Raw genomic sequence first — 14,501 nt, forward strand, 5'->3', positions numbered from 1 at the left:
GTTGATCGCATTTTAAAATCAGTTCGATCAGTTATCAGCTGCACCGATTGTATCGTCCTATGTAAGTCAATTACATACCCATAACTCGACAGTGGCGTCCAGAAAAAAAATCACTGACCGGAATAGCATTACGAATTGAACGACGTTACATACGTACAAAATATCGTATCGAATACAAGGCCCTTTAGAGTTTGACATCTTCAAGGAAAGCAAGTCACTTGAGAAAGGTAAGACAAATTGAATTCTTACGGCATATCTTCACAGATTGTTTGTTTTGCATTATGTGCTCAGAAACCTTTTCCACCGGATTTGAAACATGCTTACAATATATAACTGTAACTTTCAATTATGTACAAATTAGTCACTATCTAGACTTAATCCGTAGCAAAATATCCAGTACATACATCAAATTTGACAAGAATGTCTGGATATCTATCTTGATAATTGGCGCAAGGTTCGAGTGATTCGAGAGATGTTTCAGATTATGTACGGATCAGTACCTTAGTCAATAGTAAAATATCCACTGCCCGAAAGTCGTTAATAATGTTTAAAACAGCTATTGATAATAAGATGTATACTACATACGAATATGGGCGAACACAGTGTTCGCCCCATTGAGGAACACACCGTACCAGTCCCATTGGGTAAAAAAGATTTCCCTTTTCCTGGTATGTGAACGCCCTTCGTCCCCACTGGAACTGCTCATGACCACTTACGACTCTAGATGCCGTGGATTCAGATATAAGATCTAGTTCGGTAACCTGCTTAATTTACTACTCCAAAAGCCGCTGAACAGATAAAAATCTACTGAAACATCTGTAAGGGGTGGAAGTTGGGAATTTCGTCGAATTACTCGGGCCGCACCATCCCCCACCATTACGGCCCACGAATATGGGGTATCAAATCAATAGAGAAATAATTTTAAACTGCTAAGCTGCTTTTAAGGTTTGTTTTCTCTGAGAAGCTTACCCAGGATTTGATCTGTTACAGGTCATGTGCCACGTGCTTCCTATCTTGTCGGCCTTCGCTTCAACGAAAGCTGCATAAAAGGTGTAGCCGAGTTTGAGAAGAATAAGAAGAAGTACGAGGACATGCTTCGGGTTTCCGAGGACTCACAGACGCCAGCGCCAAAAGACCCTTGCTCTGCTAATTCAGAATAAAGATTTCTTTTAACGTATTTCACTTTGAATCTTTCAATAAAGGAGGCAAATTGTTGTTAGAGAGGAATAAGTTTAAAAAAAAAAAAAAAAAAAAAAGCTGTTCAGAACCCCCTCATTCATCAAGAGCTATGAATTGTCTATTGTAAGTTCTGATGCGAAACTTTTTAAGCGTGGCTTAATACGTCTATGACCTTGTGATCTTTAAGGAAGGAATCCTTCAGACAACTATTTTAGTTCTGCTTCCCGTTTTCGTTATTCACAGTGCTTGAACATGGGCATGTTGTTTTAAATGTTTCGAGGGGGGGGGGGTGAGGAATCACAAATGGTATACACCTCCTCTCATTTTTTAATTTGTAAACCAACTCAATCAAAAACCGAACGTAAGCTAAGAAAAGTACTTTATCAATCATTTGGCACCAAATTTCAATCAATTACTCAATCCACTTTTTGCAGAAGTTCCTAGGAACTTTCTCGCATTTTAAAGCAAGAATCTGTTCTCTATGACAAGAAAGAAAGGTATTGAATGTTACCCACATATATTTAACAGGTGATCTAGGTTTTGAATGACTAAACCCAGATCGTCTGTTAAGTTAGAGAATTTGGACGAATCTTTGAGTAACGTATGAGTAAAGATGAAGCAGCATGGCAAACTATGTTGGGAGAAAACTGTACCCACCCTCCCCGAAGTTTTCCCATGTGTTATCCCTTTAAGGAAGCTCAATTTAATTAATCAACCACTTAATTTTAATACTAGTTTCGATAAAATAAGCCATTCAGTTACCCAAACGATTGACTTCATCAATACAGAAATTGAGAACGGAAATGACTGGTACTTGTGGTACAGTTTCTCCTGTTAGATGGTTGGAAAGGTACCCACAAAACATGTACAGTGTGTCCATCAAATCATAATGCACTTTTGAGTGGTCACAGGAAATCAAGAAAACAAGATAGAAATGTGAAATCTTCATCAAAAAAGAGGATAACTTTCCGAGTTTCAATTCGATAGTAGTCTCCATTTGTTGCCGTACTCTCAACTAAACAATATTCAACCTCTTCCCAGACATGGTTGAAGACATCTGGCGTAGCAGAGTGAATAACGTCTGTGACTCTCTAAATTAAGTGATTAATTGTGTTAATACGTTCTTTACAGACGATGGATCAATGTCCCTAACGCAGAAACCAAAGTTTTCTCCGAAAAATTTTCTGAGAAATTTTTTCGTTCTACAACCTTGTGGATCGAGGTACTGCGTTTTACCGTGAAATTGTTGTGATTCGCACAGCTTTGTCCCAATTGCCATGCCACTTAGAAAATCCCGAATTTGTGTAATGGCCCAAGCCGTAGAGTCGGCGCTGAATTTACCCTTGCCACCGGACATGGCTGCTTACGAAATCATCTTCATAGATTAAAAATTGTTCTTCCTCTGATAGGCTCTGTGCCACTCTGGAGAGGTGCTGAACTTCGTACGTCTTCTCCACTCTCCTATTCTGCGCAAGAATTTTCTCGCCGAGCGTTACTGAGAGGCAAGAGAAATGTTAGATTAATGGACTTTGTATTCTGCGTTCTTTGTAATTTACATTTGTTTTATGCTGCAACTGTTCACTCAGCCATAAGAAAAATAAATAAATAAAATATAACAAAAAAAAAAAAAAAAAAGTTCACTGTTGGCCTTTTGCTTTACATTACTCTATATGTAAAAGTCCAAAGACATCAGATCTGGGGATAGTGGTATTCATAACTCGACAGAAATCCTGTCCACCGCTAAAGGAATTCTGCTAACAGAAAATCACGAACAATGTTTATAATTGTTCGTGATTTTCTTTAGTTACATATTCGAAATTAGCAAGACGCAGAACACACTGAACTTTCCTCTGTACAGCTCGATGGGCGTTGACTGATTCGATGTTGCGCAGTTCCTGGTATTACGTCATCACTGATATGCGCACACTCTTGTACATCATGCTACATTGAAGGGTTTTCTTTTCATTTAGCATAATTTTCGTATTTTTACTATGTTTCGTTGTTTTCCTGTGGCCAGTCAAAAGTGCAACCTGATTTTACGGACACACTGTATTATTAATTCGCATATAACGAAATCAACACAGCACTTTTACTATTGAAGTAGAGAATTTTTCAAAAATGAAGTAAATTGATTGAATTTCTGAATAGTAATGAAAATCTACGCTACAGATTGCAACCGAGGAATGTTTCGGTGTTAACTTTCAAAAAGCTATTTAGTTAAGAAGTTTGGCTGGTTCACATTCCATCACAGCTTTTTGAATGCATTGAATATTTGAACCCTAGATCGGGCGTACGTTTTCCGATGGACACAGACAGCTAAAATCCTCTTCCCGCGCAATCTCTCCTCACCTTTCGCGGACGAACGTGGGACGGGCTCGGGTTGATCGTCTGCGGAGGCAGGTGCGAGGGTCATGTTCGACCTCATGAAGAATTCACTCGTCGTGTCCCAACCCAAATCTCTCCTCTCCCCCTCTTTTTGAGCAAAAACTCTTACATGGAAACAGTTTATAATCGTTCATTGACTCGAGATGCTCATGACGACGCGTAATTCCTGTAACTTATGTAACTGCTGTTTCATTAACTGTATGAGAAAGGAGAAACTCAAACATTCAATTTGCAACGGATTTGACTTCCTTTTTTGATATTTTCTTGCTAAATAATACCAATAATCATTACTTATTGTTTGATTTCCACCACACTTAGCCAATTACATTGCCAGTTTTATGCTCTTCAATGAATTTTTACTATTTTAGACCGTAAACTGTGATGTTTAGAACGGTGAAAAAATCCATCTTCCGATAGATATGAAAGCTTATTATGAAACAAAGTGAAATACAGAGTTGTTGTTCTTATAATTCAAGGTACCCTGTTTAGATCTACGTTAGAGCTCGTTGTAATAAACATGTCATTGAACTTAATATGGTACAAAGGAAAAAGAGGCATACAGTTGTCTCTGTATATTAAAAAAAAAAGTTTTGGCAAAGAAATTGTGTCTATGGCTGTCTTGTGTCCAAAAGACCCATAGTAACAGCTTTGATATTTGGTACAAAATTACTTTGGAGTGTGCAACTCGGAGTGTTTTTTTTAATTTAATTTTCTAATTAATTTTCTCCTAATTATTTTTTAAGCTAAAATTTCGCATAAATTGCCTAATAAAAGAGTGAAAGAATTCCCGCACCCTTAAACATTTTATGTCATTAAAGAACCTTTTTTTTTCTACACAAGCTGAAGTTTGTTTCAGTTTCCTCAGTTAGTTCGAGCAGGAGGAGATCGGAAATCTTAAGCTAAAGTCAAGTTAAGCACTGAGCTACAGAGCAAAATGTAACTAGAGACCACGAATTTGGAAACGACATTTCAAACGAGGTTTTGGTATGCCCAGGAACCAATCCCCTTAGCACTAGACAGCCTTGAAATTTGGTACAAAATCAGTTCCGATCTCGTTGGCATGCTCTTCGAAGCTTTTTTTTTTTTTTTTAATTTTATGAATCGTATTTTAATTAACTTTTCTTTCTTTTTTTTTTCCAAATAAGTGTGGGATTTTCGCGCTGTTCTATTTACAACGAGTGATTTATTTAAATTTTATTTTCTATTGGGGGGGGGGGGGGGGTGAGGCTGGGTTTTTTATTTTGCTCTCACTGTAACGCTTTTATTAATTTAACTCTTAGCAGATGATTTCACTCTTAGAAAATCACACATGATTATGAAGCTATCTCCGGATGAAGGTCAGCGTTTGCGAACAGAGGGCGGAGCTCTTTAGTCTCTAATTCTAGTCTATAATTCGATTATTAACAACCCACTTATACACGGTGACTGCGAAACACAGTTGTACTTCGCAACTTCGCAACACGCACTTCGCATATCACGCCAAGCTCTAAAATTAGAAGGTTTGATTTGGATTCTTTAAACTATTCTATGATCAATAACACATTAATACACGGCGATTACAAAGCACTGTTACCCCCCCCCCCCCCCTCCAGTCACAAATGACAAAATTGATAGTTACAACCCTCCCCCTAAATTATTACACTATCATTAGATGACGCTTACATGTTGACTAAAAAATGCCGTTGCACTTGTAACAATTAATTTTAATTCGTCTCCGAAAATATTTTCTGTTAATTTCGGCAATTGGTAACTTTCCGTTTAGTCTGGTAAATTTCAATCGTTTTCCAGATGCAAGGAAATGGTTAAGCAACTCTTCTCGTTCGTGAGCTTTCTGCATTGAAAAACCGTTAAACAGATTTAACAGCTATGATTTTCGTAAGACATCAAAACATAGAGCTATAAATCGATTATTGGGTATCAATAAGTAAATTTATAAAGATCGTTTTGCTTGTTTTCGTTCACGCACAGTTCGTACAAAAGAGCAAACCAGAAGAATTTCGTGAAAAGATATTGGAAAATTCATCCACATCATGATGCTTGAAGAAGAAGATTAGACCGGAATTCTCCAGGCGCCTCAAAGTGGTTTTATCTTTACTAATATTATAAAGAGAGAGGGCGGATTTTTGTGTGTTTATATGTTTGAGGTAATCTCCGGAACCACTGCACCTATTTGAAAAATTCTTTCACCATATGAAAGGTGCTTTCTTACTGAGTAACATAGGCTATAATTCGAAAAATTCCGATTATTAGTTTTTTTTTTTAAATTCAAATTTAGGCCCAAATTTAAAGTAAATTGCCTATTATTGGCTATTAAAGGGCTGAAAAATTACTTGCACATATTAATATTACATATCGTTGAAAAGGGTAGAATTTTTCACGTTCTAAACAATTTATTTCAGTGCTCTACCTTAATTACGGCGGGAGTAGTTTGCGTTTTTAGCTCAAACTTTTTTAGGCTTAGCTGAAATTTAGGCACTACTTTCTTCGTTAAATCTATCAATAAAAAGTGAATGAAGTGTCCCACAGTTTTCTTTTTGACAGCATTGGAAAAAGCGACATTTTTTACTCCAGATCTCTCTCGACCTGTGGTCGAAAAAATTTGCTTCTATCTTCAAAGAAACAAAAGTTACAAGCGTTTTGAAATCAATTTCGAAATGTGTAATTTTGATTCAAGTTGTCAACCATTTTATTTACGCGTTTCCATGGTTACGCTTTTTGAATCCATTGTTTATTTTGCATCTGTTTTCTTAAACTTATTTTATTTCATGTTTCCATGGTTACGCTTTTAAAATCCATCTTTCGCATTTTAATTTCTTAAAAGTATTTTAATTCGCAACTCCAATAAAATAAAAGGGGGCGCTTCAGCCATTGTCAAATGGCGGACGAAAAAGGTAAAGCAAACCAATGCCGTAACTTATGACTTACTTTGAAACTTAGTGACTTATAGTAATTTTTTCGTCGTGTTTGTGGGAAGCTTTCTTTTCTATTCCTTTGAAATTACATTGCACCACAAACTGTTTTGAAGCCGCTAATTTACCCTAAAGAAAACATGGAACGGGATGTTTGACCTACAGTTGCGATGTTAATCACCGGAAGGTAGCGTATTTGAGTACTGGAGTTGCGAATATTTGTCGTCATTGTTTGGAAAGGTAATTTTGCATTGTGTTTTTTTCTTTTATTTAAGTTATTCTTTAAGTTATTAATTTATTCTTTTAATTAATTGTTGAATATGTGTCACTTGACTCAATTTTTGTTCTCAAGGTAGACTGGGAAAAGCAGCTCTTAATATATAAAGATTTAGAAGCTGCTGTTAATGTGATTTTATACCTTTTTGTTTGTTTGGCAAAACATTTGTTTGCCAAAGAAAAAACCTCCGCTTCACTCGCAAAAGGGCTGTGTCCCGGTAGCGTGGTCGCTTGACACGCTAAGCGCTGAGTAGTTCACTCTAGGATTATACTGCCGTGCTAAGCACAGATGTGGTATCTGCACATTTTATCAAAATTGAGTTATTGTCACCAGGTGATCGTTAGTAATTTAATTTACCTAAATGTCAAGTTTTTCGGCGATTTGTGAACGCGAAATATTAAAAAAAGCTTTAAGAAAAAAGTCGTAACTGCACAGTTTGTGTAGTTTGCTAAGGCAATTTGAACGTAAGTGACAAATACTAAGCCTTTAAAGTGGTATCTGCGCAGTTACCACTTTTTTCCTTAGTATTTTTTGTAGATACGACTTTTATACCTTAGTAAAGCAGCAAATTTAATAATGTAGCAGTTTATTGTAACACAGAATATTGAAATGCGTTTACCGTTGAATAGTTGATACAGTTGATAGTAAAAACTAATACAACTTTGCATAATTGTTAAAGTAAATATTCAGCTTTTTCTATTTAAATGTTTATTTAAAATGCAATTCTAAAAATGAAATGCATGTAAAATATTCATATCTAATTCTTTCATGCAAAAAAAAAACGCATTTCATTCTACGGCCAGTAATATTTTTATTTAAGTATCGTCTGCTGTCAAAATTATCTTCATGCTCGGTAAAAATGAATCTAGAAAATAAAACATTATAAAAAACACATTCTTTGAATATAAAAAAACAGAAAATTGTTGTGGTTTACAGTGTCCAGAGTTTTGAAAATGGTATCGTTCAGAAGGCAGATTCTGTTAGATTTGTATTAACAAAATAAAACGAAACAGCTAAGTCCAAAGAATGCAGATGTTTTTAGTATTATTTAATGATACTTTGAGCACGTTTTACTAAGCTATTTTTGTCGTATCTGTGCAGATACCCTTAAAAATGCCTAGTAATTGTCACTTACGGTGAAAATAGCTTAGTATATGAAAAGGTTTTGAAAAGAAAATTTGTCGTAACTACATTTATTAATTTTAAATTAAGATTTTTACAAAAATACTCTCTCACGGTTTTTAGATAAGTTATTTACGAAACAACTACCGCAAGTTGAGCATTAAATTAAGTCATAAATCAAAGAAACGAGTTGTAAAACTTTAATCGTCAATTTCTCATTTTGAGCTCTACTGCAGATACCACATCTGTGCTTAGCACGGCAGTATAGTTTTAATGTAACCGTCAATGTAATTCATTGTTTTGGCGATTTGTTTTGAAAGAAAAAAAACTTTTGATTTGTTTTTATCCGAGTGAAATGTACGACATTTTCTTCTTTTTTTCTGACGATGATTTTTGAATGTTCCACGGGATGTTTTTTTTTTTTTTTTTTCGTTAGACGAATGGATTATGATAGCGTGGTTGCTGGGCAAGTTTGGCGACGAACAATAGAGCTGCGGAATTATTTTTACATTTGAAAGATTTTATTTGATGTCTTTTTTTGTTTATTTGGCGAAAAGTAAAACCGCTTCACTCGCTAAATAGAGTTTTAAAGCAGCTGTTAATCTAAGTTATTGTTTTGATGAAAAGTTTTAAATTCCAAAGAAACTTAAATAGTTTCTTTTTTTTTTTTTGAAAAGGTGTGCACGCATTTTATACAAAGAAAAATGATCATTTCACATCAGAGGGGGAGGGGGCGTCATTTTTTTTTTATTCAACGAACTTTCAATAAATTTTTAGCACGGGCATCGCTGTGCGGGTACTGCTAGTATTAAATATTCGTACTGTTATGCATGTATAATTTCTTCAGAAGAGAACGTCAGTGCTAAAGCTATGCAACTTATCGGAAATTAAGATCCCGGTAATAATTGCAGAATTTATTCTGCCCCCAGAAATATTCTGCAGAGGTAGAAAAAGATTAAAATAAATTTTAATGATTTTTTGCCTCACAAATTATAATAGCAGAATTTTTTAAAAAATACCAAGCACTTTTCATAATGCACTCAAAAGGACAAAACAACTTTTCTGGGTCAGAAAGGACAGTTTAAGAATTCCTGTAGTTTTCGAAAATTAAAAGAAAATGACCCCACAAACGAAGAAAACTGCGGCTCAAGTCATGAAGAGAATTTCTTATCATTATCTAACTTTCAATCATAACTTTGAGTGTTGAAACATGCATATTTTTCTTTATTGTGAAAGTTTGGTTTGAAATGACTAGAACCGCACTTTTCGTTTGTGGTGTCATTTTCTTGGAATTTTCGAAAACAACAGGAATTCTTAAATTGTCTTTTCTGACCCAGAAAAGTTATTTTGTCCTTTTGAGTGCATTATGAAAAGTGCTTGGTATTTTTTAAAAAAACTCTGTTATTTTATTCATTTTAGTGTAAATGTATTTCAGAAATAGAATAATTTTACCCTCACGAAACTTCACCTTATTTTTTCATATAAATGCTCGATACTAAAAAGGAAAATCCTATATACGTGTCTAAAACTTTAAGCAGTTGGCACTAAAATTGAATCCTCGTTCCTATCTAGGATTTATGCTTGCTAATTTTATGCTTTTTTCAGAGAAACCTTGTTTCAAAATTTTCATTATGACTGCTTTTAACATTACTATTGCAAGGCAACAAAATTTGTAACAATGTGTTTCATATTTAAACATTTAGTTTGGAAATTACATGAAATTTGCTGTTTTCTATCCTAACTAAAATAATTATTTTATTTTGGAATTTTAATTTTTCAGCGTTAAGTTGTACATTAAGATTAAGCAAATCATTTAGTGAAATAGTGAAATCCCGAAGTCTCTAAGTAGTCTGTTGCAGAGATATAAGCAGAACTAGCAGGCCTCAAATTTCTCCGTGACAATCAGGTCAAGTATAATAAAAGTGCTTAAAAAAGTAATAAGAAAAAACCCTGAAACGAAATGTCACCTTAAGTGTTGGCACAATAATACTTTTGTTTCAAACTGTTTTACATTAAATAATGTTTTTTAATTAAAAATGGTGACCTTTTAAACGCAGTCTGAGAGTTCTGAATAGCATAACGCTTTTAGAATGGGAACTCAATAATGGTTTACGTTTGAGTGTTAAACAGTGGGAAATCGCTCAAAATATTCATTGATAAAAGGGTTCTTTTCAGAACACTAAAAACTATGTATCAATTTCCATACAAAGTGTAACAAACGAGAAACATTTGCCAGCAAACGCTGCAAAATTGTGTACCCTAGAAACTAGCCTCTAGATTCTGCATCGTCTCACTCAAATCAATTTAAGCTTGATGCTGATGCTATGTCAACTTTTGGAGTTCAGTCATGCCAGGCGGACCGTCTTCTAAGCAGAATCCGAATTGTTTAGATTTAGACTATTGCATCTCGGTGATGATACTTGACCTTTTTAGTAAAGCACGGAAATTTGCATTGTCTCTTAGCTATTAGATTGTATGAATCTCCGAAAAGAATTCCTGCTGTGGCAGGCGAGACTTCTTTGGTAGTCGATCAAGATGGTGAGAATTACGGAGAAAATGGCTTAAACTTTCATTTATCATCTTTTGTTGTTAATTGTTTGTTGCTGTTGTTGCTACTAAATCCTGTGACAAATATTGAGCCAATGAACTGAATTTACTCAATATTTATCACAGTATTTAGTTGCTTTCAAAGTTTTTAGTAATCTGTCGATTTGAAGAATGTGTTTAGTATTTTTTATGTTGCATTTATAAGTACCACATAAGTTTCTTGCGTTAGGGAAGTAATTGAAAATGCTTTTATATGTCTATCCGGCTTAATATAATCTCTTTTTTTCAATGTGTTTTTGCGAAAGTCTTAACTAAATCTGTAAAATAAACTATCATATATTTTAAAAATCGTTATATTACGAACATTCAATACAGTTTGTAAAAATTATATCTTCGTCTCAGAGCAGCAGTAAGATGTTTTAGTGTTATTTCTGAGATTAGATATCTTACTGTTGCTCTGAGGCGACGATATTAAGTGATATTGATTTCATGCTTCAAAATATGTTTAATGCTACAACTTTGTACTTTCAATGCAAGTACAGTCGAGTCCCGACTTGCGCGAGGGATGCGTTCCAAGATTCATCGCGTAAGTTGAAATTTCGCGTTGTGAAAAAATATATGTATACAATTTTCTTAGAAGCATACCACATTCTTTTAGGCACTTATAAACACCCCTTAAACTGCTTTGAAACATTCCTCAACTATACACTACAGTTTCTTACATAAAAAACTGAACTGTTACTGTATTTAAAAAATAAAAAACTTTTATTCAACATGAAATACTTTAAGATGCTCAAAATGAATGATCAATGGGGAGGGGGGGGGGAATACATAAAATAAAACAACACGGTACGCACAGTATGTAGTAATTATAAAATGCTGCACTATAATAGTACTGAACAGTAGATACACTAACAAATATTAATGAGTTAAAAAATGAAGATAATGGTCATTTATGCTCTATGATCAGATCGTTATTCTTATCTAAAACGTTTTCAAATGCGGTTGCTTCGCCTTTTCTTTTATAACGTTTCAATTGGGGGCAACAACCCCTCTTCCTGATCTCTTTAATCCACAATACAAGAGCAGCTTCTATTTTCAAAATATTTACTTTGCTAGATTGCTCTGCAAGCTTAGATATTAAAATTAAGTTCTGAACTTTTACGGATATCATTTTGTTTTGACTTTTAATAGTACGCATGGAAGATTCACTCATATTTATCGTCGCGCTACCGTCGACATTTTGTAGTTGTTCCAGCATCTCGAGAATCTTAGCCCTTTCTTTAATTTTATTAGAAACTTTCTTTTTCTTCCCATCTAAGGTAGCATTATATTTCATTAACTTAAAAATTTAGAATGAAAAAAAAAAAAAAAAAAAAATGAAGGATGCTGAGTGGTTATTTGATGCACTAATAACTCGATGTGTAGACTAGTTTGATGTGGGAATTTTCGCTGTCAGTGATGTTTAAAGGGATGTAATAACATTCATGAAATCGATATTTAGTAACCAATAACGAAGCCGATACTTCCTTTTAAAAAATTCGTGTTGTGGATGAAAAATTCGCGTTAGCTCGAAAATTCGAAACTCGTGAAAAATTCGCGTTATAACCATTTCGCGTAAGTCGAATCGCGTTGTAGCGGGAGTCGACTGTAATATTAAACATTAATACTTGTTTTAGTATACTATTAAGCGAAATACTTACTATAAAATATATGTAGTAATATATTAAGTACCTTTTTAATGTTTTGAATTTTGTTTTGAGACCTTGTAGCAACTTTTATCACACTTTATGTAAGTTGTATGCGCCATCTGCGAGATTCCACAGTACAAGAAAACATGAGTGATTAGAAACAAATATAAGCTTTCGTTTTTTCACGTTCTTTTAAACTTTGAAAACAAGCTATTAAATAGCCTAATTTTGGCACAAACCATCTGGTTTGCAGAACAATCGCGGAAATATTAATTAAATTGAAATACAGAAATTTTGGGTTCGTTTGGAAATTAAAGAACATTGTGTCAAATAATGTTTATAATATTTCAGAATACAGTGAAACCTCTGTAAGTTGATCACTTGCGGTGCAGTACTTTGGTGGTCAACTTATGAAGGAGGTAATGATTTTTTTTTCGTAACTCTTGCACCATGTATTCATTTTTTGACGAATTGACATCTACTCTTTCTATTCAACTCACTTTCATTGTTTAGCATTACTTGGAAACAATAATTTAAGATGTTATTCAAATATTTTTAGAGATTATTTTCCCAGAATAACGTATAATGTGTCATGCAAATTAAAAATTTCTGTAAATTGATCAAAAAAAAAAGTTGTTTATGAAAAGTTACTCATTTCATATTAATAGTTCCTAAAAATTTATAACTAATCAAAAATTACAAATTTTTCGCTTAACAACAAAAGAAAAATAAGTTTGGAGAATAAAAGGGTTCTTACTTAGTAGTTTTCCCATGTGGTTAAACTCAAAAGGAGATTTAGTTATGCTGCTGTTTCATTTAGTAGGTAAAATGCTGGTCTGGCATCAAAAATATTCTTGAAAAGCTAAAAAAAAAAAATAATAAAAATAATTTGCTAAATAAAATTTAAAATAATAAACCAAGTGGTCAACGTACAAAGGGTTTTTTACAATACTCCAAACCAAATTTGGTGTTCATTAGTGGTCAAGATAAAGAGGTGGTCAAGTTACAGAGATTTTCCTTCATTATATAAGATAGGACTAATTCCGTTCCGGGCAAAAGCGGTCAACATAGACAGGTGGTCAACTTGCAAAGGTGGTCAACTTTACAGGTTTTACTGTACATTAAAGTTTTAATATATTTATCCATACTGATATTCTAATGAGAGAGGGCGGATTTTGTTCGTGTATATGTTGCGAATAAATTTCTAAACCACTGCACCTATTTGGAAAATTATTCCTCTATATGAAAGGTACATTCTTACAAACTGACATGAGCAATATATTGTGCGTATTGAATATCAGTCTGATTTTAGTATTGTTCTGTTCTTATATATACGTAAAACCAAAACCGTAAGCTCTGGATTTATGATGAGACAAACTGTTTAAGCCCCTCTTCGAGCTGCATGGTGAAGGATGGGAACATATGAAGGTCAAACGTACAATTGAACGTAGTACAACGTTACACATTGGAAGATGATTGCCTTACTCTCTTACTCAGATCATGGGAAATATTAGTTCGTTAGGAATTTAGGTGAATAAACTTTTTTTAAAATCTCATAAAAACGAAATTAAAAATGTTGCGTAGTTTTAAAATAAAAATTAATTGCAAAAAATGTATTAAAATAATTTTTTAACCCGAACAAGGTCGAGGCGGGCCACTAGTATAAGACAAGTTAGCAACTTTTTGAAAACTTTTTTAAAAGACCTTGAAAACCCTCTTATGACAAAATTCAGATTCATAAATCAATCTGCTAATAATTAGATTGAAACTAATGAATTAAAATAAAATTAATTAGTATTTGTATTCGAAAGTGTCGTCGTCCCAGAGCAATAGCAACATACCTTTCTGTTATTCTCTAAGGTGGTGCAGGTTTGGGGAGGGGGCTGTCTTAAGGCACGTTTGGAAACCCCCTTGTTTACCACAGGACTATGTAAAACTTTTATCATGTGCTTTTTTTTTGTATCCCTTTAAAAGCCCATTATGGTCGTGGGAGTCTTCGCAAATACCACATTTGCGACATAGTAAATCAACCCCTGGTTGTTCTGAGGTTTAGATGGCTTATTGTTGCTCTGGGGCGACGACATGTGCGTATTTTGTATTATTGCGTTTGAATAAGTAACGCTGCTTTTCGTGCTATGAGCTTCATTAAACCGAAATTTAAAGAGGGCAAGACAAGGATAAAATACAGAAACAAAATGTTCTTACGCTTTTTTCTCTTCTGGCTGAGTGATGAAAAGTAATAGTGTGTGTTCATATTAATGATTATTCTAACTGAACGCCTTCTTTTGCGAGTATTCGGTTTTAACGAGCAACTATTTCCTCGCTATAACTATTGAAGTGGTTTGGTTATCAAAGAACAAAATCGCTAATTTGTAGTAGTTGTATGAACTT

This window comes from Uloborus diversus, chromosome 2, assembly GCF_026930045.1.
Source record: "Uloborus diversus isolate 005 chromosome 2, Udiv.v.3.1, whole genome shotgun sequence".
NCBI lineage: Eukaryota > Metazoa > Arthropoda > Arachnida > Araneae > Uloboridae > Uloborus > Uloborus diversus.